This window comes from Schistocerca serialis, chromosome 2 (genome assembly GCF_023864345.2).
Source record: "Schistocerca serialis cubense isolate TAMUIC-IGC-003099 chromosome 2, iqSchSeri2.2, whole genome shotgun sequence".
Lineage (NCBI taxonomy): Eukaryota > Metazoa > Arthropoda > Insecta > Orthoptera > Acrididae > Schistocerca > Schistocerca serialis.
This window is the reverse complement of record NC_064639.1, coordinates 778,755,938-778,781,881: the sequence shown is the minus strand read 5'-3', so window position 1 is coordinate 778,781,881 and position 25,944 is coordinate 778,755,938. Positions and strand designations below refer to the sequence as shown.

Below are 25,944 nucleotides of genomic sequence, written 5' to 3'. Positions count from 1 at the left end.
AAAGAGGCTATTCGTGGATGTCCATGTCATCAACAATTGGTAGCTGTCCGCCAATCAGTGTTCGGCTTCTGGTCGGCAAGTTTTCCTCCTGGTGTGCGCGGAAGTTTGTGCAGATACGTCCGTATCCCGTGTAGCTTCTGCCCCGCGACCGCTCGCGACCCGTTGGACTGGGATGGGCGGCAGCCAGGACGCTGGGAGTTTGTAGCCATCTTCTCTGTTGATGTTGTCAGACTATTTAATAATTTCGATCGCCTCCAGTATTTTGCGTTCTCGCATCCACGATTCTTTCGCCAGTACTCGGGCCTCCTGGAACCTGATAGGTTGTCCACAGTCACGGTGGTGTTCCGGTATCTCCGACTTGTTATGTTGTTGTAATCGTACATAGCGTTCGTGTTCTGCTACTCGTAAGCTGACCGGTCTCCCTGTTTATCCTATGTAGGCAGCTCCGCACTCACACCGTAATTCGTAATCTCCTGCAGTGTTAAGATTGTCGACTACATCCTTGGTGGAACGTATCATTTCGTGGATCCTGTGACTGCTTCGAAAAATCTGTTGAAACCTCGTCGGCGGAGGACGTTGCCTAGCCGTTCACTGACGCCTTTGACATATGGTAAGTGTACCAGTGGAAGCTTCTCTTCTTTGCCTTCTTCTCGTGTTCTGCTCCCTTAGGTTTTAGCTACCATTTTTATAATGTTGTCATCATAGCCGTTGGCACGAATCGAGTGTTGTAGCTCCTTTAATTCGTGTTTGATGTTATTTTCATCGCTTATCCGGTAGGCTCGGGCAGTTAACGTATGCAGAACAGAATACTTTTGAGCTGGGTGGTGGTGGCTCTCCCCGTGCAGGTACCCATTAGTGTGCGTTGGTTTCCGGTACACTTTGTGTCCCAGTTTACCTTCGGCAGCTCTGTGAAATGTCTGCCATTAAGGTTTCACAAACTCCGCTATCTTTGACACTCCTGGCATACAAGTCTCTTTCATCGACACAGTGTCACCAAGGAATTCCCACCCACATTTGGCCTGGACCCCAGCTAACGTTTGGCACCATGCGGCCGCCGTCGAGTCGTGGCTCGCATAGAGGCCCCAGTGCAGGCACGCCAGCTCTGAACTTGGAATATTTTCAGGGCGCCACAACTCGCCCGTTACCTCACACCACCTATGGGTGCATCATGGAATCCTCGCAAAAATATCCGCGTTTTCTTCAGCAGTTATCTCCTATTGTTCGTCTTCCACGACTACCGGCACTTCCTCATTCTCATTTGCCCCTGTTTCGGTATCAGCTGACTGTACTTTCCTTATCCTTGACATTCCACAGTTGTTCCTGCGCTGCTACACAGTTGTTCTTGTCTTTTTTGTACACAGTTTCACGATCATATTCCACCAGTTTCAATCTTAGCTTCATCAAGCGTGAGGAAGGACTGCTAATATTTCCGATCCACTGCAATGGTTATGTTTTGTAGAGATCATAAACTTATGACCATAAATATAAGGTATGAATGCTGGATCTCCCAGACTACGACCAATAACTCTCTCTCAATTGTGCTATAATTTCGCTCTGCATTGTTCAAAGTTCCGGATGTATATGCTACTGGGAAGTCTTTACCTAACTCCCATTGGTTAACAACTGAACCAATAGCGTCTTGGCTCGCATCCGTGGTGATTGTAACTTTTTTGAAAAATCTGGGTACTGTAATTTCGTGCTCCGTTATCTAGAAGCAATTCTAATGGACTCTGTGTACTCTGTGGGCAATTCAGTTCCACAAACTGATTTTTACTTTCACAGTCGACTTTGAATATCTTTCCCAATTCAACATACGGTGACTGTAATCTTACACTTTTCTTCCATTCCCGTGCTTCTTATTTTTCACAGCATTCCCTGTGGTCTCAGTACCCTGTTTAGCCATGTGTCCTGTCCTATGACATGCAAAACACACGACAGCTTTCGCTTTCTTACACGGACCTTCATATCCCAATAAATTGCCACTTTCGTACCTGACTGTCTTTGGAGCCTCTGACACTCGACACGCTAGAGACGATTGTACTTTGCGAATTCTTTTCTCAAGTAGGTAGTCTCGCATTAAATGCCCTGATTTGCCTCAAGTTTCACATTTAATATTACTTCTGCAATCGTTAGACGTGTGCCCTATACATCCACATGAGAAACACTAAAGGATTACCTTCCCCGTCTTGCCATGATGACTTTTGTCACCAAATCCTTTTTCCTTGGTGGACATAATTGCCGACTCTTCAGTCAAAGCTACCTCTACAGCCTCAGTGAGAGTGATGTCCCCTCCCCTCCTTGTCCACACAATTGCCTGTATGCACTCATTGTAGATGCCTTGAATGAATACCGCTCTGCTTAATTTTCCCACTAATGACAAAGATCTCGCCAGTTCTGAAGCTCTGGCATTGCACCAGAGACAGCTTCACGAAACTGATGTACTTTACTGGCCTAATTTGCAATCGATCCCCCCTTTGATGGCTTACTAGCAAACATACTGCAGGCATAGAAATCTAAAGTACGCTTACAGGCGCAATTTTCAACAAAATATTTCTTACTTCTTCCCAGTTTCCACTCGAGCAGTTTACTTCATGCAGGACACTGCATTTTAACTATTTTGACAATACTGGGTGGTCAACACACACAAATTCAAAAGCTATGTCCACAGTATTAATAAATTCATTTAAAGCGGATTTTGTACCATGAAAAGCTTGGGGAATGAGTTTAAGGCCATTCTTCTTTCTTTCTTTCTTTTTCTGTAGGCCTTTATCCCGTAGGAACGCAGGGTCGGCCGTGTTATGACGGATTTGGCAATGTTAGTGGCAGAGGGTTGCCGGATGCCCTTCCTGCCGCCACCCCATACTCCCCAGGATGGAATAAGTGTACCCTAGCTGTCTGTGTCTACTGTAAGTCATGAAATAGTGCGAACGTTTTTCAAATGTCTGTGAGTCGTGTAACTGAGGCGGAACGTGGGGACCAACCCGGTATTCACCGAGCGGGATGTGGAAAACCGCCTAAGAACCACATCCAGGCTGGCTGGCATACCGGCCCTCGTCGGGCGGATTCGATCCGGGGCCGGCGCGCCTACCTGAGTCCCGGAAGCAGTGCATTAGCGCTCTCGGCTACCCTAGCGGGTAATGAGTTTAAGGCCATCACTGTTACTAATGTTAGATACTACTGCTCCACCACTGGCATCTGCATTGTTAGATGAGGCCAGACTTTTATCTGCTGATGCGTTTTGCAGCGATACGAGACAGCTTCGTTGCTGAAAGCGGAGCGCTCTGCTGTGGTGAGGTGAACTGAACTGAGCTGAGCTAAGCAGGTGGAACCGCGCGACGCCCACAGTGTCGCGTTGCCCTCAGCTGTGCTGCTTAGGGCGTTGCCGGCTGCTTCCAGCCGTCTGCTCGCTGGCCATCGCTACCGCTGAAACTCACGTCCTCCTCTGCCGGGTCACGCTCTCGCCGCGTGTGGTTACCCGTTACCGCAGCACCGTCTCGTAGTCGCTCGGCCGTTCCCGAGACCCCCGCGCTCTCATCAAGTCGAGTACACAAGGTTGCCGTGGCCGCGTCTACAGTCGTCAGGCGTCGATCTCCGGACCTCAGCGTAATTCTTCTGCTCTTCCCGCTCCGTCTGTTCTCACTGGAGCGCAAGTGCCGTTTCTTATATCTCAAAGTCGTCAGTCCAGTCGTGACGTGCAAAACTCCTATCTATCTCAAAAATCGTTAAGGAAATCACCCCAAACACGGCACCAGAAATGTTTATCTATGTCGTGTCCTGACACAGGATAGAGGGAAGACAGAAGGCGAGGAGCAAATGCAGAAAGACAAACTCTCAGTGAAGGCAGGAGGATGACTAGGATCAGCCTCAAACACTGTCACAGGGCATTTAAAGAAGATGCAGATTCTGGGACTCGACAGGATGATTGCAGGAGGAGACTCATGGAATACAGGGGTCTGATTAACGCTATTTATTTTTGACCAGACTAGCTACTTCAACGAAGGCTAATTCTAAACATTAGAAAAAGCAAAGGAGGCAATTATTGCACAACAGAAGTCAGAATCTGAAGCCACGAGGGCAGTTGCTAACAGAAGTAGCGAGCACTAGCAGCACGCCAAGTACAAACTTGAGAACAGCACTCCAAGTTAGAAAAACACACATGTCGGAGCTTACCGAGGCTGGCCACGAGCAACACCCAGATTCCATAATTCCAGGAGGGAGGAAGTGCACCCTCTCCTCCATTCCCCTCTCCCCCCTGCGGACGCCAGTGCGTGAGTACGTTCCTGTTAGTATTTCTAGGTTACTTTTTTGCTATGGGTGTCTGTCTGGTGTATAACGTGTAAGACAAACGCCTCGGACAAGATGAGAATGGAAGCTTTAGCGATGCAGAGCTACAAAAGAAAGCAGAACACATTCTGAGACATAAAAGAAACATCAGATGGTACTGAAGGAAAACTTGAGGAGGTAAAAAACTGTAGAGAGAAACGAAGGCTTGACTAAAGTATGTAGTTTTAAAGGGGCGATGGTTGCAGTATCTGTGCAAACATGAAGAGGTGTCATATCGACGACATAATGGTTTGTAGTTGTTACACTGAAGGATGTTTGGAAACATCAAGGGCACTCCAAGGTAGAAAATCTGATACACAATGCAGAGAGCAGACGAAAAAGATAGCGTTTAGGCTACCGGAGCCGTCACTTCAGAGAATGAACTGGTAACTCCATCCACAGTCAAGGCGCTGTCGTAAGGTATCACTGTGGAAGATGACCACGAAAATCCACGTCTTAGCGGAGGCACCAAGCTTTATTCTTGCTCCTGAGAACCGTAACGTTAGTGGATCTGCCAACGTTAGAGTGATATCAAAGCAGTCCCCACCCACATAAGGGCCGACTGCGGCGCCCTAGCGACCTGGCTGAGAAGTCCCACTGAATACAAAGACATGAGTTTTTAAAGAATCGTGGCGTCGCACCATTTCTCCACTCCTGTAGTCGACTCACCAATCCACCCGCATTTAACGAGTTTCGGCCAATCTGGAGAGTCGCTGTGCACATCCAGGGCACCCCCAACCAACCAATTTCAATTCCTCCCCGACCACTCGGTAGGTAGTGACGCTTATGGATTTTACAATGCAGACTCCGAGTTTAATATCAACAGCGTTCAGGTGGAAGCTAAGCGTCACTACTACTCCTATTATGACCAGCTACAACAGTGTTTTACGTCATTTGGCTCCGCTCTCGGCCCTTCTGTGGGTGGGGACTCCTCTGATATCACTCTAACGTGGGTAGACCCACTAACGTTGCGGTCCTCAGGAGCAAGTATAAAGCTTGCTGCCTCTGCTAAGACGCGGATTTTCGTGGCCATCTTCTACAGTGATGCCTTACGACAGCGTCTTGGCATTGGATGGAGTTACCAGTTCATTCTCTGAACGGAAACTTCTCCCCTGGAACAGCGGCACAGAGCGTCTGCAACTTGCACGGCTCTTGTGTTACTATTTAACTCCGGTAGACTAAACGCTATCTTTTTCGCCTGGCCGGCCGGAGTGGCCGAGCGGTTCTAGGCGCTTCAGTCTGGAACCGCGCGACCACTACGGTAGCAGGTTCAAATCCTGCTTCTGGCATGGATGTGTGTGATGTCCTTAGGTTAGTTAAGTTTAAGGAGTTTAGGGGACTGATGACCTAAGATGATAAGTCCCATAGTGCTCAGAGCCATTTGAACCATTTTTTTTTTCGCCTACTATCTGCACTGTGTCTCTGGTTTTCTGCCTTGGAGTGCCCTTGATGGCTCCAAATAGCCTTCAGTGTAACAACATATAAGTCATTATGTCGTCAATATATGACACCTCTTCATCTTCGCACAGATACTATAACCATCGCCCCTTTAAAACTGCTTACTGTAGTCAAGCCTTCGTTTCTACAATTTTCACCTCCTCAAGTTTTTCTTCAGTACCATCTGATGATTCTTTTATGTCTCAGAATGTGCTCTGCTTTCTTTTGTAGATCTGCATCGCTAAAGCTTCCATTCTCATCTTGTCTGAGCTGTTTGTCTTACACGTTATACTCCAGACAGACACATACAACACAAAAAAACAGATACTAACAAGAACCTACTCACCCACTCGCGTCCGCAACGGGCAGAGGGGCAGGGAGGAGAGGGTGCACTTCCCCCCTCCTGGAATAATGGAATCTGGGTACACTATTTTCATTCATCACCGAATTCTCTCGAATTTCAAGCTGTCATTGTATGTTATTTCACTAACTGCAGATTTAACACTGCGACGATGAAAAATACTGCAGCTTTAGCGATCAATGTGTATCTCATGTTTTCTTAGTTAACACTCTGTTCACGGAAAATCATACCGACTGCCTGGTGTGGCTGCGGTTTCGTCGCTAATCTACAGCCAAGATGGATAGGTTTCTTTACAGATGAGTGCCAAAGTAATGTCTTCAGTCTTCTTCCGGCTCTTCTTTCTTCGGCCCTTACCGAGCTGATTACACAGTGTGTTTCAAAATTACACCGACAAGCTTCGAGGGGATGTAGAAGGTGTTTTGAGGACCAAAATGAGTATAGAAACGCTAATCAACGGCGCTATAGAGCGCCGGCGTCTGTATATGTACGTATGCAGGATGATTCACGAAGATATGCAAATATTTTAATAAGTTATTCTACAAGTAAAAATAAAGAAAAAAGTTCATATAAACATCGGTCCGCAAATGTTAAGTTACGGGGTAACGGCTAATAAAAGATTGCGTCTGAAATTTTGCAACTTTGCTAATATGAAGCCGTCGCAAAACCGTACGAGGTTACAGTAAAGCACGATTTCCATTTATTTTGTTGTTATTGATCTGGTAAATCTAATAAAACATGTACCAGACGTGTATCGGCTGTAGTTTTCCAGAATATCCAGAGAAGCAAAGAAGTAATTTCGTAAAGTTTTTAATTTTTATTAACTACTTGGCCCAATTTATTCGTTAAATTCCAAACAATTGCAGAAAGATTTCAATATAGTTGTAGGGAATTTAGGAAACGACTGTAACAACTCACTAACGTTTGCCAACAATGACATAAACGCTTCTACATTCTTAATGGAAAGTAAACAAATTTACTTGTATAATAATCTTTGCGAAAGAACGAGTCGAAATATATAAGTGAAAATCGTTGTGGCACCTCTAACATCGGAATACATGGCCCGGTACTCTTGTTGTTGAGATTGACGGTTTAGGCAAATTTCGGAGGTATTAGTGTGGATCAAGGAAAGAAAAAAAAGTCCAATAAATATGGGCTCTATCATCCACGCCTTAGGAACTATGACCACTTGTTCATCTTCGCTATTGTAGAACACGTATCATCTATTGAACGAGTACTCATAGCTCTTAAGCTATGCACTTTACAAGCCATGTTTACTGGACATTTTTTCTTCTTTTGGTCCATACTACCAACTTTGAAAGTTGCCTAAAATCTTAGCAACAACAGTACCGGTGCATGTTTGCCACTGTCACAGGCATCAGAACAACTTTCGACTCTTTCGTTTCCGGACCAAGATCTTTTATCACAGATTGATACAGTCATCCTTCTCCAGCGCCCCAGAAATTCTGTAACATCTTCACCCGGCATATACATACATACACAGTCGCGGCGCCTATAACTTCGATGCTTTGTAGCGTCGTTGGACGACGTATCCGGACACAGGTTCCTATTCTCATTTTGTTCCTCAAGACACCTTCTACATCCCCTCGAAGTTCGTCGGTTTAAGTTAAAACATGCTGTATGAAAGAGTCTAACACCATGGCAACAGTATACATGTCAGTCATCCGTATCCAGTCCCCATGAGGATTACCGCTCCCCTAGATGCACACCGGAATCACAACAGCAGTTTACCACCTCGTTGTGGAAAAAGAAAACCAATGATACCTTCCTGATTCTGCATTCAGTTTTAGTCGACAGAGCTTGGAGAAAAACACAGCGATGCTGTATTGCACGTGTATTCGTCTATACTTAATGCCAAACACATCACTCGAAAGAAGAAAATACCATTTTCAGCGCTGGAAGAGAGGAGAAAAATGGGTGAAATTTCAAGTCTGAAGAAATGTCGTGTCCAGGATAGGGGCTCTCTCAAAGTTTCACGGCAACACATAGCCACGTGCAGCCACAGAGGTGCGAATTCTGCATTCCAGTTGGCATGGCTGCATGGTAATGTGACAAACTGCAGAGATGAATATTACCTTGTAAATGTTAGTTCTGCCAACCAATTTGAGGATGGTTTTGAAAGTTTCCACATTCATGTAGTCGTATCTTGTCTTGGGCCACACTTTATCTAATCAACCCAAAGAAATACAGCTTCCAAAACACATTTTGCTCAAATTCAGTTACGGCAGTCAACATTAAAAGAAAAAAAAAAACAGGGAGTAACGGATATAAGTGCAGATAATTTTATACGTGGTAACTTAATTCGTACACATATCAGTGTGTTGGTCGTCTTTTCTCTGCATCGAACAGTCATTCCACAAACACGTCACAAACTATACCACCTGATGTTTTCTGCATGGCCGTGCGTGGTTCGCGAAGTGAACGACAGTTGATAGTATAGACTATCCATTTTGCATCCACCCTTCGATAATTGACGTGCTACGCAGAGGAAAATACACATTAATGGCTAGCTTCTGCCAGGCTTAGATAGAGATACTACCCAACCTAAAAATATACGATTTGTAATAGCTATAATTATTAGCCTCCGAGTGGCGTAAATACTGATGAAATGTTGTTCAGTACACCATCCTCATTCACCAGTAGAAATATATGCTCTCATTCCGTTACACTCTGTACCAATCACAGAACATGTCCATTAACGTGAACGAACGTGACGTTTTATAGGGAAACAAAATATGGTTCATATGGTTCAAATGGCTCTGAGCACTATGGGACTTAACATCTGAGGTCATCAGTCCCCTAGAACTTAGAACTATTTAAACCTAACTAAGCTAAGGACAGCATACACATCCATGCCCGAGGCATGATTCGAACCTGCGCCCATAGCGGAAACAAAGTATGGTAGATGGCATTAACATTGAATAAGCCTTCTTCAACGTTTATTCACGGTTTTTGTCCTACAATGGGGTATTAATGTGGTATATGTGTTGACATCCAGCAGGATCGTCTCAATAATTGTGCCTTTTCTCTATTTCGAATTTTTAATTTTCAATCTATGTAACATGCTGGGAGTATGAATAAATATTTTGATGAATATTCTCTAGCTTTACTTCATAACTCGTTGCAATCCTTGTAATTAATCACACGACGATGTAATTTCAGATCGCTGAATCAAAAAGGTGGCGTCCATATCCATATTACTAACGTAAACATACATACTTTGCATACAATATTCAAATATTCGTACCAATTAGGTTCCAAAGCAGTCTACCCTCAAAACTCTAAGTATATTACTATCATTATTTTGAGAAACAATAACTTTTATGTACTTCTTGTCAAATCTAGTTCTTGGGGCACGACAAATTTTCAGACTCATCGGACCAGCTACATAAAAGTTATGAATCTTGCAGATGGAAAAATTTATTCGGACGCCCATGAGCTTAAAGACAATTGCATCTGAGGTGACTCACCAGTATTAATAACAAACACGTGTATAATAATTAGCGAGAGATATATCACAGCATCGTGCAAGTTATGGAAACCGTCGTAGTTGAAATTTGCTATATGAGATACTAACAAATTGGTAATATTTATTTGACACTGTCATGGAGATCAAGTCTTGTCGTTGTGGCACTTCCATTTCTTTTCTTTTTTTATTTCCATTAATCTTTTATATTAGTATGTGAGTCGCTTTTGACGGTCACCCACTTCGCTCTTCACTAAGAACTTTCTGAAGTCTTGAACGGACCTCCACATCTACCTAGGAAACCCTGATTATCAGTACATCGGCAACAAGTCCCTTACGTGTTTCAAAATGAGAGTTTGCTGTTGTCATGCTTGACATATAAAAAGAGCCCCTGTCTGAATACCACATGATGAACCTGTTTCTATTCTGTTCAGTTTTATCAAGACCTACCGTCCCCACAAGCAGTTCCTACCCTAATGCATGTTACAAATATGTATTGTCCTACGAAAAATAACGTTTCAGCTTGGCAAATAAGCAGAATGATGACTGCTCAGGACTGCCTCCGTTATTCGTTAACGTATGTTTCTTTCAGGGTGGCCTACCGTAATTTCACAAACGTTTTGGGCCCATATCGTGAATTAAAGTACGCGGAGGAGTTTATCTGCCAACATCCTTGCCGCAGTGGTAACACCGGTTCCCGTCAGATCACCAAAGTTAAGCGCTGTCGGGCTAGGCTAGCACTTGGATGGGTGACCATCCGGTCTGCCGAGCGCTGTTGGCAAGCGGAGTGCACTCAGCCCTTGTGAGGAAAAGTGAGGAGCTACTTGATTGAGACGTAGCGGCTCCGGTGTCGGAAACTTACATACGGCCAGGAGAGCGGTGTGCTGATCACGTGCCCCTCCATATCGGCATCCAGTAACGCCTGCGGGCTGAGGATGACACGGCGGCCGGTCGGGACCATTAGGCCTTCATGGCCTGTTCTGGAGGAGTTTAGTTTAGCTTAGTTAGAGGAGTTGATCTTTCGCTTCAGCTACTAAAAGTAATAATATGTAGACACGAAGAATAACGATGTAGAAAGTTAACATCGTTTACAATATTACAGTGCCAGTGTTATACAGTGATAATTGCATCGTAATTCGGAATAACACAGGCGCTGCAATATCGTATTTATTCGCCGACACCGGGCAAGTGAATTTCAAGTAAAATTTCTCCCCTGTACGGGAATATAAATAACGAATTTACGAGTATACGTTGTAGACACGTGGTTGACGACATGAGGAAGTTTGGTTCTGGCCGTGAGTCGTGCTCTGCTCGGATAGCCTATTGGTATGGCGACCGCTCGCGGTAAGCGGGAAATCCATCATGCAGCTGATGGTTGCTCACATTCACAACTGCGAATCCATAAGTAGTCGGCTCTCAGAATTCAATGGCGGATGCCGCAACGTACACCGGCAGGAACATACAGACAAACACGTAAACACAGCTGGTAATAAAATGCCCACATACATAGAAACCCACCCCTCCAAAAGAATACGTAAAATACATGCAATAACAATTGCAATAAAATATGAAGAAAGATAGAAGCAGCAAGTAATAATGACTGCTGTTTATGTTGAAATTAACAATGTTAAGACCGATTGCAAGTACACGTTACGAAGATTACATTTCTTTAAGGAAATCTGAGGCTGAGGAAAGTTTGTTACAAAGCAAAAAGAAATTGCAGGTGGAACTGTTTAAGATGTTTTTAGTCTTTACAGAGGAGATCGCTTGGCATTGCACCTTATTTTTTTAAAGATGATGCATTGTGATGTCAACGGTAGCTCGTCGGTGCTGGCGTGGTAATTAAAGCAACTCCTTCGGTTGTGAAGTGGCAGTAGATATGTCCTCTTGCTCGGAATATATTTCTCCAAGCAGTTATTCCATTCTTCGTTGCATTCTTAAGTCATAAGCCGGTGGAATGTAGTTATTTATGTATAAATCCACGTTCGTATGCATGCGATTAGAACGTTCCTAGCACACGTGTTCGTGTTTCTAACGTCCCATAAACAGTTTTAAAACAATATATATTCCATTCCACCTGCAGATCGCAATATTACAGTCCATACATTTTTAGCGATCACGACTACAACTTATGACATCATCTATTTTTTCGGTCAGTTAATATTCTGTCCTATTTTCATCAACTGAATATCATACTTGCTTGGCTGCCTTCGCTTCATTTAGTTAATCATTAGACCTTTATATATGTACACAACTAATTGTCCACATTTTGTAGCGCTCCCAGCTGTTCAGTCTCTACTTGACACTGACAACCTTAATGTTATTCGAGTTTCAGATGCACGTCAATCCAGAATGTAATAAACACATGATAAATGGTCATTCCCTCTTTCTGATGCTCTACTCTGCTCAGTTAGTGTTTCCTTAGTTTTTTGAGCCGCGCGGTCTCGGGCGTCTTGCTATGGTTCGCGCGGTTCCCCCCTGTCGGAGGTTCGAGTCCTCCCTCGGACATGGGTGTGTGTGTTGTTCTTAGCGTTCGTTACGTTAGATTAAGTAGCATGTAAGCCTAGGCACCGATGACCTCAGCAGTTTGGTCCCGTAGGAACTTACCACTAATTTACAAATTCCTTAGCTTGATGTATAATATTTACAGATTAATCAATTGTTTGTGACACAAAACACTTACCTCCTTCATCCAAGAACATTTCCCTAGTATATATTCCACATTTCATACAGTTATCTTAGTTCCCAGCCACATTTTCTTTATACTTAGGTATATTTTAGCCTTTTTAACTTAAACCTCATAATACAATCTCAGAATGTTGCGTCCAATAACCTTAGTTTTTCTTGGATTATGTCTCATATTTGCTTCAGTCAATGCCTTCTCTATGTCATACATTTTCATAAAGGCCAAACTAAAATTTTCATTACAAATATACAAGTTCAAAAAATATACACCTATAATCGTGTTAATACTGATTTTTGGAACGACGAAATCATGTGATCTATGACAATGTCCTTAAATTGCACTGGTAGTGTCACTGAATGCAGGACTGCTTTGCACAACTTCTCTGTAGTATCAAGGATTTTAAGACTGAAGATCAGCGTTACTGCCATGTCCATATTGCTTGGCAAGGCTATAAAGTACCACACTTTCCAACCCATCAACCAATATCCTTAGAATTAGCATAAGTGGAATGTATACTGGTTTTTCTTCATTCAATAAGTCTTTACTTTTGGCTTTTCTATCAAATTCGGGCATAGCTGTCAAATTTTCTATATTTACTCTTTCTACAGGCAAATATTTAAACTCTCTAAGTATCCTTTCATGAAATGGCAATTCATAAAGGCATTGTGCTTCACATCATTCAGCATGGTAGTTTAAAAGATTTGCATCATCTTTTTCTAACCTTATGGGTAGTTCATTTTCGCAAGGTCCATAGCATACGAATTTATACATAACATCACTTCCCTCAAGAGTCACTTTTCTGCCTGCTATTGAGCTACCTTGATAGAATGCTCTCGCTTGCAACATGGAAATGCATTTACCGTTTCATTCTTTAATACTGTGTTTTGGAGCCAAAAGTTCCCACACTTGCCAGCTCAATGAACTGTTATTGTTTATTGTTTCTGTTCCAGTCGGTTCCTGTTAGTCAACAGCATTGCAATGCCAAACGGCACTCAAACTTGGCTCTGCAAGCAAGCGTCACCCCCACTCACCAAGGCTTCCAATCTCTGAACTTGTAACACCTCCGTTTATTTACCCCAACCTGAACTGATCGAATAGCAGCCCAATATTTACTATTAATATGACCGTTTACCTAATGGGGCTGGTAATCGGAATTGACTGCTACGGAAGTTGTTACTTTCCAGTTCGTCCTGTTCAATACTGTAATAATGAAATGACTGGTAACAAGAAAAACACCAACACAGTTTCACTAATTAAGAACTTATATTCGTCTGAAAAACACAAAAAAAAGGAGACAGCCACTGCCTTCTTCATACATATCTAATTACGGCTAATCTCAGCACAGGCTTCTTCATTTTCCATTATCGTCACACGCTAATCCATCACTGCATCCAACACTGCAATCCAAGGTGATGCCGGCGCGGTAGATGCGAAACCAAATATCGGCCCTAGAAATGTCACTGATCACTTTCGTAATAATACTTCTTCACCTTCCCGGTATTATTCTACTACAAATGGGTCTAACCACGGCGATGGCGACTCCCTTCTCCGTTAAAGCCTTGTATTTCAACAAAGACCTCCACACACCTCGACCCGCAACATGGCACTGGCTCAACTCCACACTCGCTCTCGCAACACGACACAATCGATTGTTCGCCCTATCGACCTGTGCCGAGTGCAAATTTATAGTAAGGGCCTACGGACCCCTTAGAAACTCCAACCAAGTTCACTAGAAAACCCCAGTCACTGCTTGGCCCATGTACTTGGCTGACCTACTTCTCCCACTGACTGCTCCTTCATGCGACCTAGTTCAGCTGTAGCGGCTCCTTTTTGCACTGCATTCATACTCACTTTGTGAACATTCTCTACCACTTTTATGCTCAAAATTCGGACCTCTGTCGTATTGTCACTCGCCAGCCTCCACCAAGACACTATCTAATTTAAAGTGTCATGTGAAACATCCTCAACATCATTCTCTGCGTTAACTTCACAACGGCTGCTCCTCTGTTGCCTGTTGCCCCAAGCGCGTGGAAGACACACCAGACTTACGGCATTCTGCTGCTTCTGTACATTCTGCTGGCCGCCATAATGGCCGTGCAAGCATTCTACTCTCTTGAGGAACCGTACATAATTATCATGGTGTACAGAAACCAAATATCTACGAATATAGAAATGGAAAATGCATTCTATACCTGCAGCTTTCAGTTATATAGCCAAGCCCCTGTCAAGACATTTAATCCGTTTTCAACAGTTCTTACTAAACTCTTTCACGGTGCTGCAGTCTAGCTATTACTTGTTGCTGCTGCAGGAACGTACCAAAAATTGTCGCTGAAGTACAGTACTCTTTTTAAAAAAATTGTTAAACTCATGTAAATCATTATAATCTGTAGCTACATCATTTGCCCGCATAAGGGCGTCACCTCTAAGTGTCCTTCTACAACTGAAATTTGTTCTTTTGCACAACAAGGGCCAAGTAGCACCATAAATTCCTGTATCAATAATCCCGGATGGACATATCTTGGAAATTTGTGGTAAGGTCTTATCAGACCAAACTGATGACGACATCGGTCCCTAAGCTTACGCACTGCTTAATCCAACTTGAACTTACACTACGAACAACACACACCCATGCCTGAGGGAGGACTCGAACCTCCGCTGGGGGCAGCCACTCGGACCGTGAGAGGACGCCTCAGACCGAGCGGCTGAGCATATCTCTGTGGTTCGAAATAATTAAATTTCCGACAATGAACAAATGCAGTTTCCACAGAAGTAACAGGCGAATGCTGTAACACACTTCTTCACAGCATTGAAATCTCCTGGTCGGTTTTGACCCGTTTCTCATCAATTACTCAGTTATGCACTAGCTGAAACAACTCGCATGTTGTTCGCTCGGCGCCCAGCATGCGATTAGTCTCGGTCACATGGTCCTTAATGTTAGTATGCGGATCAAGCATTATGTTCTCACAAATATTACTTAATTCTTGAACCACTGTCTACTCATGTGCTGAAGACTTACCTTCATTTCCTCGATGAAAATCTAATAGACAATTTCGTTACCCTCCAACCTTTTCATGTCCGTCTTGTTCCTCGAAATTTTTGTGCACCTCACTAAGATCAGATTCCATTAGTAAAACAATATTTTGCAGCTTTAAGTCTACCTGGCGCTCTAATTGTACTATGTATTGGTCAAACTGTTACTTAACGTAACATTTTACGTATGATTTTAATTTCTTAAGTTCGGCTGACATATCAGCATTGACCTTTGTGCAGTGGAATTGATCTTACCGACCTCTGCTTTTTTTACAATTGACCTGACACTTCGTTATCCTACTTATTTCAACAGTCAATTCCGTCGTGAGATTACCTGACATTGCAGTTAGTGATGACAGCGAAACACTTCACACATCTGACATTGCCAGTTGCTCCACTACTTCATCTGTCATTTCCCGAGTGTCATCAATACCTGCAGGCACTGAATTGTTTAGACTGATTACCAGTGGTCAAGCTTTCACTGATTTTACCAATACATAACTTTGATATTTTAATCCCGAGTCCTCTTCAGACAAGACTCCTGGTGAGTATATACACACATCAAAAAAGGTTTTGCATCACCCCGGTTCCCAGAACTACTGAAGACAGACGTTGGCTGTGGATATTGTAACACAGACATAGTCCATTTGACTGTTCACAGATGTCACCAAACCCGCCAAAATATGTAAACAATCATGCATGAGCAGCGCCTATTAGACGGAGGGGGTCGGACAGCCGATCAGCTCCACACATTCCACCAGGGAGGAGGTACACAGTTCATGTTGTCTGTAGTTCAACCATGCCTAGACGGTGAATACCGAGGTTCTGTGGCGTCCGCATTGTTACTTTGAGCCAGGAAGGGCTCTCAACAAGGGAAGTGTCCAGGCGTCTCGGAGTTAACCAAGGCGACGTTGTTCGGACATGGAGAAGATACAGAGAGACGGGAAGACATGCCTCGCTCAGGCCGCCCAAGGGCTACTACTGCAATGGATGACCGCTACCTACGGATTATGGCTCAGAGGAACCCTGACAGCAACGCCACCATGTTGAATAATGCTTTCCGTGCAGCCACAGGACGTCGTGTTACGACTCAAACTGAGAGCAATAAGCTGCGCGATGCGCAACTTCACTCCCGACGTCCATGGCGAAGTCCATCTTTGCAGCCGCGACACCATGCTGCGCTGTACAGATGGGCCCAACAACATGCCGAATGGACCGCTTAGGATCGGCATCACGTTCTCTTCACCGATGAGTGTTGCATATGTTTGGAGGCAACCCGGTCAGGCTAAACGCCTTAGACACACTGTCCAGCGAGTACAGGAAGGTGGAGGTTCCCTGCTGTTTTGGGATGGCATCATGTGGGGTCGACGTACGCCGCTGGTGGTCATGGAAAGCGCCGTAACGGCTGTACGATACGTAAATGTCATTCTCCGACCAATAATGCAACCATATCGGAAACATATTGGTGAGGCATTCGTCTTCATGGATGACAATTCGCGCCCCCATCGTGCACATCATGTTCTCCAAACATGAACACTATCGAATATGCCTGGGATAGATTGAAAAGGGATGTTTATAGACGATGTGACCCATCAACTACTCTGAAGGAGGAGTGGGACAATCTGGACCAACAGTGCCTTGATGAACTTGTGGATAGTATGCCACGACGAATACAGGTTTGCATCAGAGCAAGAGGGCGTGCTACTGGGTAATAGAGGTAACGATGTGTGCAGTAATATGGACCACCACACCTTTGAAGGTCTCGCAGTATGGTGGTATAACATGCAATGTGTGGTTTTCATGGACAATAAAATTGGTGGAAATGGTGTTTATTTTGATCTCTATCCAATTTTCTGTACATGTTCCGGAATTCTCCGAACCAGCGTGATGCAAAACTTTATTTGATGTGTGTGTAAGGACTAAAAACTTCTGCACTACTTAGCTCCTCTTAATTCTATCCACGTCAGTTACACCCCTTATACCCATGGTGAAGTGGGAACTACTGGATCTGCAACAATATCAGCCATTCTGTTTGGCAGTGTTGCAAGTGCACCCAACAGCTGATACAGAACATGGGAGCCTAGCCTGTAAGAAAGTAGACATCACGTCGTCTGCTACCGCTCCATATGCCTCCGCTGCTGAGGTGAAAGGCTGCACCACTTTCCAGCTTCGCACGCCCCAGCCAGTACCACGTCCTTCAGCCACTCATCGGCTGGAACTCTTTGTGGCTGTGTGTTTACAACCGACTAGGTGATGTTTTCAGCATCAGCAGAAGTGATCAACCCGTTATCACACTCTCTATTTCTGCTACAAGCAGGACACTTTTGAGCCTCCAGATCGTTTTGTTCAATGTTGGGATTAAAAATCCAGAACTAACTTAAGGAGAATATTTCACAACTAAATACTTAATTATTAATTCTACTGCAATGTAACATGCTGTTTCCCGACACCATGTTGAAATATTCCCTTCTACACCCTCTCATATCTGATGTCAATTTTATATTACATTTTTGGTGCTAATCGAAAGAAAACACATCGATTTTCATCAACAGAAAATAATCGATGCCCTCAGTAATGTGTAATTCAAGTAAATCACAGACCTACCTGTTGGACCTGCGACTTATAGGTCAATTTACACATTCTCCACCTGTAAAACTTACTTGACCTTACCTGCAGTGCGCTCCATTGCGCTCAGCCATATGAACTCTGACTACGAATTATTCTAAACAACAACACTCTGGGAGATGCTGGTAAAACAGCAGGTAAGTCTGGAAAAATCTTGAGGGAGCCTAGATGTTATGGCCTATAGTTTTTTTACTAGTGCCGTGCCGTATTAGCCGAGAGGTCTAGGGCACTGCAGTCATGAACTGTACGGCTGGTCCCGGCGGAGGTTAGAGTCCTCCCTCGGGCATGGGTGTGTGTGTTTGTCCTTAGGATAATTTAGGTTAAGTAGTGGGTAGGAAATGAGACACTTAAAGCAGTAAAGGAGTTTTGCTATTTGGGGAGCAAAATAACTGATGATGGTCGAAGTAGAGAGGATATCAAATGTAGACTGGCAATGGCAAGGAAAGCGCTTCTGAAGAAGGGAAATTTGTTAACATCGAGTATTGATTTAAGTGTCGGGAAGTCTTTTCTGAAAGTATTTGTATGGAGTCTAGCCATGTATGGAAGTGAAACATGGACGATAAATAGTTTAGACAAGAAGAGAATAGAAGCTTTCAAAATGCGGTGCTACAGAAGAATGCTGAAAATTAGATGGGTAGATCACATAACTAATGATGAGGTATTGAATTGGGGAAAAGAGGAGTTTGTGGCACAACTTGACTAGAGGAAGGGATCGGTTGGTAGGACATGTTCTGAGGCATCAAGGGATCACCAATGTAGTACTGGAGGGCAGCGTGGAGGGTAAAAATCGTAGAGGGAGACCAAGAGATGAATACACTAAGCACATTCAGAAGGATGTAAGCTGCAGTAGGTACTGGGAGATGAAGAAGCTTGCACAGGATAGAGTAGCATGGAGAGCCACAACAACAACAACAACAGTGGGTAAGCTTAGGGACTGATGACCTTAGCAGTTAAGTCCCATAAGATTTCACACACATTCGAACATTTTTTTACCAGTGCTTTGAAATTTAATAACCCAAATACTTTAATAGATATTGCGAGGAAACATTAATTAATTTATTTACACCAGTAAGTGAAGGAAATTTCAAAACTGTGGAACACGTAGTGGAGTGAACATTTAGTTTTATCATTCGTACATGTAATTTTTATTTTAGGTACACTGTACTTTCGTACTATTCAGAATAAAAACTCAAAACAATTTCTTTCCTTTTACTTCTTAGCTTGTTGAAACAGTAATACAAAATTTGCTGTATTGCGTAGTTTTTTAAAAGCATCTTTTTAAAGCCAATTTTTTCTGACTAATTTAAGAATATATGACGTGCTCCAGCTTAAAATATTTAATACATTGTTAAATAATGTAGTTCACTGTTCAGACAAGTATTAGATCATTACTCAAACAAAATTTCGTTTTTGTGGCTTTAATATTGGATTATATAATGATAGCTAAGTATGCAAAAACGTTGATTACAGGAAATTGAAATTAAAGATTTGCATGTCATTTTCTTCTCAGTGATAACATATCAGAACATTGCAGCTCCAAAATCTTGTTGATTCTGTGTGTCCTTTTCATCTGCTTTAGTTTTTTTTCTTTGTTATTCTGCTCTCCTTTGTCATGCTTTCAGCAGCTTTTTCAGCTTCAGCGCCATGTTGCCTGTCCACTCGTAGGAGACCACTTTTCATGTTGCCCCCTGTTTTTATGATCAGTCTGCTCATGGTTTTTAATCTGCTTGTTACTTCATCATTAAAAGTGCATTATGACATCCATCACACCAATCTGAAAAGCTCACATACCAACAAAAACAGTTTTTGGTAAGTGCTCCAAACAGCAAGTAACGAAACTTTCAATTGGATTCCGTGTTTGCCATGTAAACATTTTTCCAGGAGTTTAGAATCTTAAAGATCTCTATGCACTGGTTTTACTTCTACAGAAACAGTTTCTGTAGATCCGACATAATTAAATTTTCCTTGATACATCTGAGTCTCATCTTTATCTACGATAATGGTAGAAGCTGAAGAAATGAATTATAATTTGTGCTGTGTGTGGGACTTGAACCCGGGTAACCTTACTTAGGAGACGGGTGTGCTAACCATTACACCACTGCATCAGTGTAGCTAATACAGCTGTATGGAGTTACCCAGTCCAGTATCCAATGTCCAATTGGGGAAATAAGCTGAAGACTTGAATTGAAGTTCGTGTTAGGGAAGGCAACGGATTAGAGTAGTATGTGCTATACTGTTTAGAAGGTGTAATGACTAGCATATCTGCCTAGTAAGCAAGGAGACCGACGTTCAAGTCCCACCACTAACACAAAGTTTAATTCATTTCTTCAGCTTCCATCAACATAACAGTTTCTGTCATGGGGAGTGCATGTGTTATGTTTCTGTCCATTTGCTTCACACCTATTATACTTGCATCATGAAGTGTTTCCTTTTGGGCAGAGGCATGTTGTGCATGCTTATCAATGGATATTCTGTGAAACAGAATTGCTCAAATTGCGTTTTTCATCTCACTGGCATTTTTACTGTTTCTCCTGATGGCTAAATTAAATATTCTGTAAGGTTTTCTATTTCTGATTTGGTGAGTCTGTCTTTTCCAACAATTTCTTTGCCGTCAGAGAGTTTTCTTTCTGTAGAGCTTTGCAGTTTCCGAAGTCTTGCCCCATTCCCTTTTGCACATGTTTTACTAGCACAAAATGTATTTTTTTTAATTTTATTTTAACCGTATGGTTTATCAGCAAGAACATTATTGAAGCCTTTACAGTCACCATTACCAAGGTAGTAAGTATACCACACACTATGTACAGCTATTAACCTACTAAAATTAGAGGCTGACCCCTTGCTTTTCATACCACCACTGAAACATTCAAAGTTTTTGTCACGTTTGGGTTCAGTTATCTTACTGGAAAAACCCTGGCAGTGTTTTGCGAGACATTCATAGTCCAGCACCCTGCTACTGTCTACAGAGGTAACTGTAATTACTCCATCCATTTGAGGTTTGTCCTCTTTTCTGTCAGAAACTGTCCAGAGCAGCAACAGTATCAGTAGATACATAAATATCTACGGTTTCTTTCGCTGCTTTCTGCATAGATGCTCCACTGACTTCTGTTAGGGCAATATGGAAACGTTTATAAAACCTCTCAAATTTGACAGGTAGTGGCATAGATTATTATCGGTGCAGCTTTTCTTCCCTTTCCAATACATCTCATGGTACAAGCAAGGCGAATATTCACTCTACTATATTTCGTACATTCTACAGGAGACGGATGCCATGTACATTTCATTACCTTACACACTTGAATTTCCACTACAATTTTGGTGAATAGGCCTCTTCTCACACTTATGCTCTCACAAAACGCAAGGGATTTTTTACCACGGCATTATTTACATTTAGTAAAGACAAAAGCAATTCCGAAAGCTTGCACTTACCAATAGAAATGTAACCGTTATTTCCATTATTTGCAACACCAAAGTCTTGTTCATTCTCGGTAATGATGTTTCAATTTGCGTTTTGAAGCATCTGCTTGGCGAACTTTTATGCCTAAGCTCACTTCACTGTGGCGAAACAGTTTCTTCATTTTTACGGTTTCCGACAACATCCTTGTGTTGTTTGCCATAAAATTTACGACAGAAAATAAATTTCTTGGTTTTTCGAATTTTAGAATATAAAATGGTTCAAATATGCAATCACAACATGTTTGCAACACGCACGCAGGCGAAAAACATAACCAACCTCAAGTAGTCTAATAGTATCGAAGGAAAAATCGATTCCAGTAAATCCCTGCTCCTTGTATAGTCGACATGTTCTTCAAGGATTTTAGACAAAAGAGTTGCTATGGGAATAGCGACTCCAAAATTAAATAATGAGACATTGTAGGGAAAGCGTTGTGTATGACAGTAGTGTGACAACTAGGCATTCATGCGCTGCAGCTGCTTTATAAAGGCATTTAAAGACGAAAATGATGATGTACTACTCATAAAGCATATATATTTATAATCAGGAAGAATCACAGAATGTTACTAAATAAGAAATACAATTTTTTGCGCCCTCATGACGTCCGGGTCTCCTTAATATATTGTTGAGGCCCAGTGTCATCCACTTTTATAGGTATACGTTAGTTACATCTATTGCACAAAGTAAAGTGCTTACAACAGAATTTACAGGGCTCGCGTGACAGTAGCTTCTTCCTCTCAATACGACAATGCCAATACTAAAGAACAAAATTATTTGCAAATGAAGTGTCAATTTTAAGCTGACAAAATTCCGCAATGCCGTGCAGCATGTGATTTATGCTACCTGCCATGCAGGACTTCAAACCACAATTCCAGGTTAATTCTGTAGCTTGGTTCTAAAAGGGTCAATGTCAATATTTATCAAAACTGGTTTAATTGGTGTATGCCATATAGTTTCACATGTTCTTCACAATGTTAAAACGGCCAATGTCTAAACCACATAGGGTGAGAGATACTAGGGTTTCTAGATGTAATCCCCAAAGAGTTTTATCAAGTTTCCAATCGGTATAAAAGGGCCAATCTTGTCAATATCCCTCCGTCAGATTTTAAATTTGTTGTAAGAAGGGCCAATCTCGATATTGGCCATATTTTGCTCACAAATGGTTTCAACAATTGAAACAGTGCTGTGACATTGGATTTAAATCTGTCAGGAATACACAATAATAAGAACTGTTCCTTTAACAATTCCTCTAATCATTCGGCGCATTGTTAGTGAGGACTCTAGACAGTCATGGTGGGCACAAACATCATGTTTCATAGAAGCGATAAGGAAGAGGTTGAGGAACAAACTGCACTTGAAATATCACCGCTGAAGTCGTCACTTTACCTTGAAGGTAAGGTTACTAAAATAAACTGGTATCGAGAGCATTTATCCCTAATTTTTCCATCACAAGACCATAAATTGACTGGTATTTCTACTTAATGCCAATCTAAAATATTAACAACCACGTATTAAATGTACTTCATTTTTATTTGCTTAAGGTCATCCCAGTACCAGTACAGAAGAAAATGCATGTTCGTCATTATTTGAAGATTCTGATGAAGATGTATTTGAAGATTCTCATGAATACATTCCAAGTGGTGGTGAAAGTAGTGATGAAAGCAGTGACGGAGGGAATATAGCTGTGAGAAAGACAGTTAAAAGATCTTCAAGGATTGAAGAAATTGATCTAATTCAACAGCAGCCTGGCAATGAAACAATAAAATTCAGTGGGAGGGGGAGGAAGAAATGTGATCCACAGGATTCATCCAGAAAAAGAAAGCGATATGAAAAATTATGGGAGAAAAGTCGAAGGAAAGAATTGAAACCTGCAGGAAAGGAATATGTGACGCAGAAAGGAAAATTCATACCTGATAAAGTTCTGAAATCATAGGAAAATTTTGGAGGAAAGGTAATGACGATGAGAGATGGAAAATGTTCATAGAATATTAAAAATTGTCCCCAGAAGCTCAAAATCCGTTCATAGCTAATCATGTGTCTGTGGAAAAGAAACATGCGGAGCGTTTAAAGAACAAACCTGAAGGAGCTGCAAGCAGGCGAAGATATTATTCCAGGAAGTACTTTCTTTACAGTCCTCCTTTGCAGACTGAGATAGAAGTATGTCAGTAGTACATTTTCTTCAACACAAAAGAAGGTAGGAATAATTGTGGAGAAAATACGGGGCTCTGAAGGAGGAGTGTGTTCTGAAGATGGATGTGGTAAACATTCTAATCCTCCAAAAGTTCAATCTGACCACATTGGTTTAATAAAGGAACACGTTAACACGTTAACTTGTTTCCTTCCTACGAAAGCCATTTTTCTCGATCTCATTCTTCTAACAAATATTTATCTTCAGACTTGAGTATTTCAGCAATGTACCGGCTCTATCAAGAATTTTTTCCAAACCAAAGGTATGAAGCCAAGAAGTGAAGCGAGGGTGTTATCGAAGACGTTTTGTGATCTGTTTCAATCTTATCTTCCTAAACCAAAGACTAGCACTTGTGCAAAATGTGGCACATACGTCATTTTACTCAGGAATTGTACTGATGATGCTGAACGTTGTAAGGCTGAAGTGGAATGACAGCAATATTTGGATTTAGCCCAGGCTGCTTACGATCAGAAAGACAGTGATAAAAAGAAAGCCGAGCAGAATTTCAATCTAGTAACCCTGGCAACTGATTTGCAGAAATGTCTACCCACTCCTTTTCTACGCTGTGGTGTGGGATTTTATAAGAGACAACTTTGGACCTTCTACTTGACCATCTATGTGAAGAGACATAAAGAATATTCTCCAGTATGTTACATTTGGAATGAAACAGTGACAGGAAGAGGTGGCCCAGAAATAGCTTCTTGTCTATGTGATTATTTGATAAAACTGGGCGACGAAATTGTTGAGGTACACCTGTACAGCGATTCGTGTACCGGACAAAATAGAAATATTTTTATTGCCATCATGTTTCTGAGAATAGTGGGAGAATTCATGATTCAGGGAAGACGTTTGGAAATCAACCACAAGTTTCTTGAAGTTGGACATACTCACTTGGAAGCTGACTCAATTCACGCAGCCTTTGAGAAGACAAATAAAACAACAACTGTTGAAGTAGAACTGCCAAGCGACTGGGCCAAATTAATACGTATGGTTCCCCGAAAGCAACACATAACTGCAGTGGAGCTGGAACAAAATGCCAGGAATTGTCTCCTACAAACACAGTTACTCCTCAGGAGAACCATTCAAGGTCATAGATCTGAACAGTAAGAAAACTCGACGATTATCTATGCCAAAACTTGCACCTATTTCTGATGCCATCATACCCATTTCAGGAAAGAAATTAAAGGACGTAAGAGGCCTCCTTCCATACATCAATGTAAGCAGTCGTCCTTTCTACATGTAGTTCATCAATCACCTGAGAGCCAATACACAGTCAAATGAAAGAGATAAACAGATATCTTACGAAGGGGAGGATGAAGATGGTGGTGATGACGGAAACGAGTGATATATTTTTTCTCTCCCCTTCTACAGTATCAACCATAGTGTATACAAATTATTTGTCTTATATTAAGAAATGTAAATAAACAGTTTCCCTTCTAATTACGAGGGAAAACAGTGTTTTCATGATTTACGGTGATAAAATGTGATTTTTGGAACATGTAACAGTTGCCATCAGTTATTAAATTCTTGAGGAATGAATAAAATGATTTAATTAATGAGTATAAGGAAATACGTATCTCAAAATTACCTGTTTCTGGTTATTCAGTGTACCTGACCCTTATGTCGAAAGGGACAATGTCAAATAATTTAAGAGAGTCTTTTTGAAAAGGGACAACGTCCTCTTAAGTCCTTTAATTTTGAAGTTGAATATTTCAGGAATTTATTATTGACAAGTAAGCTTTAGTTAAGTTGATTTACTATAATGATATTAACAAACATCCCCAAATATATTGCCAGTACTTGTCAGAAAATGACAGAAAATATTCAGAAGCTTATAACTTAAAACTAAGATTTTTGACATTGGCCCTTTTAGAACCAAGCCATAGAATTATGAACCAATATTTTCCAAGCCTCAAAAGTAACCTAACCCATTGTTTCGATCAAGTGGTCATCTGCGACGATAAACTCACTATACTAAGACAATGAACACTGGAATAGTCACGGCATCCTATTTACCAACATGTGCTGGAGTGATGGTGTCTCCCTTGGCACAAGCTTTGCTCATTATCAACCATTGTTGAAGTCTGTGTAGATTGTCACGAATTCAAATGTACTTTGTCAACACCTTCCAAATTCACTTCCTACAAGACCGCACTTGATTAGCTGTTGTAAACTCAACACTAGCAAAAGCAAAGCTTCTTATACCAGACAGGTAGAGCTGAAGTTTGCCACGTGTCTGAGTTCTTTCAACACCAACCGCGTTTTCCTTAACAATCGCGTATCGCCCACTGCTGCCCATCCTGGATTGCAGTGACGTAAGACCATGCACTTGAGGAATATTAATTCTTATAATATTATA

The 25,944-nt window shown here is 42.0% G+C and overlaps 1 pseudogene; it reads left to right on the top strand.

Annotated features, from left to right (window-relative positions):
- The first annotated feature begins 10,268 nt into the window (after positions 1 to 10,268).
- On the top strand, positions 10,269 to 10,386 carry LOC126459628 (5S ribosomal RNA; annotated as a pseudogene).
- Positions 10,387 to 25,944: the final 15,558 nt, after the last annotated feature.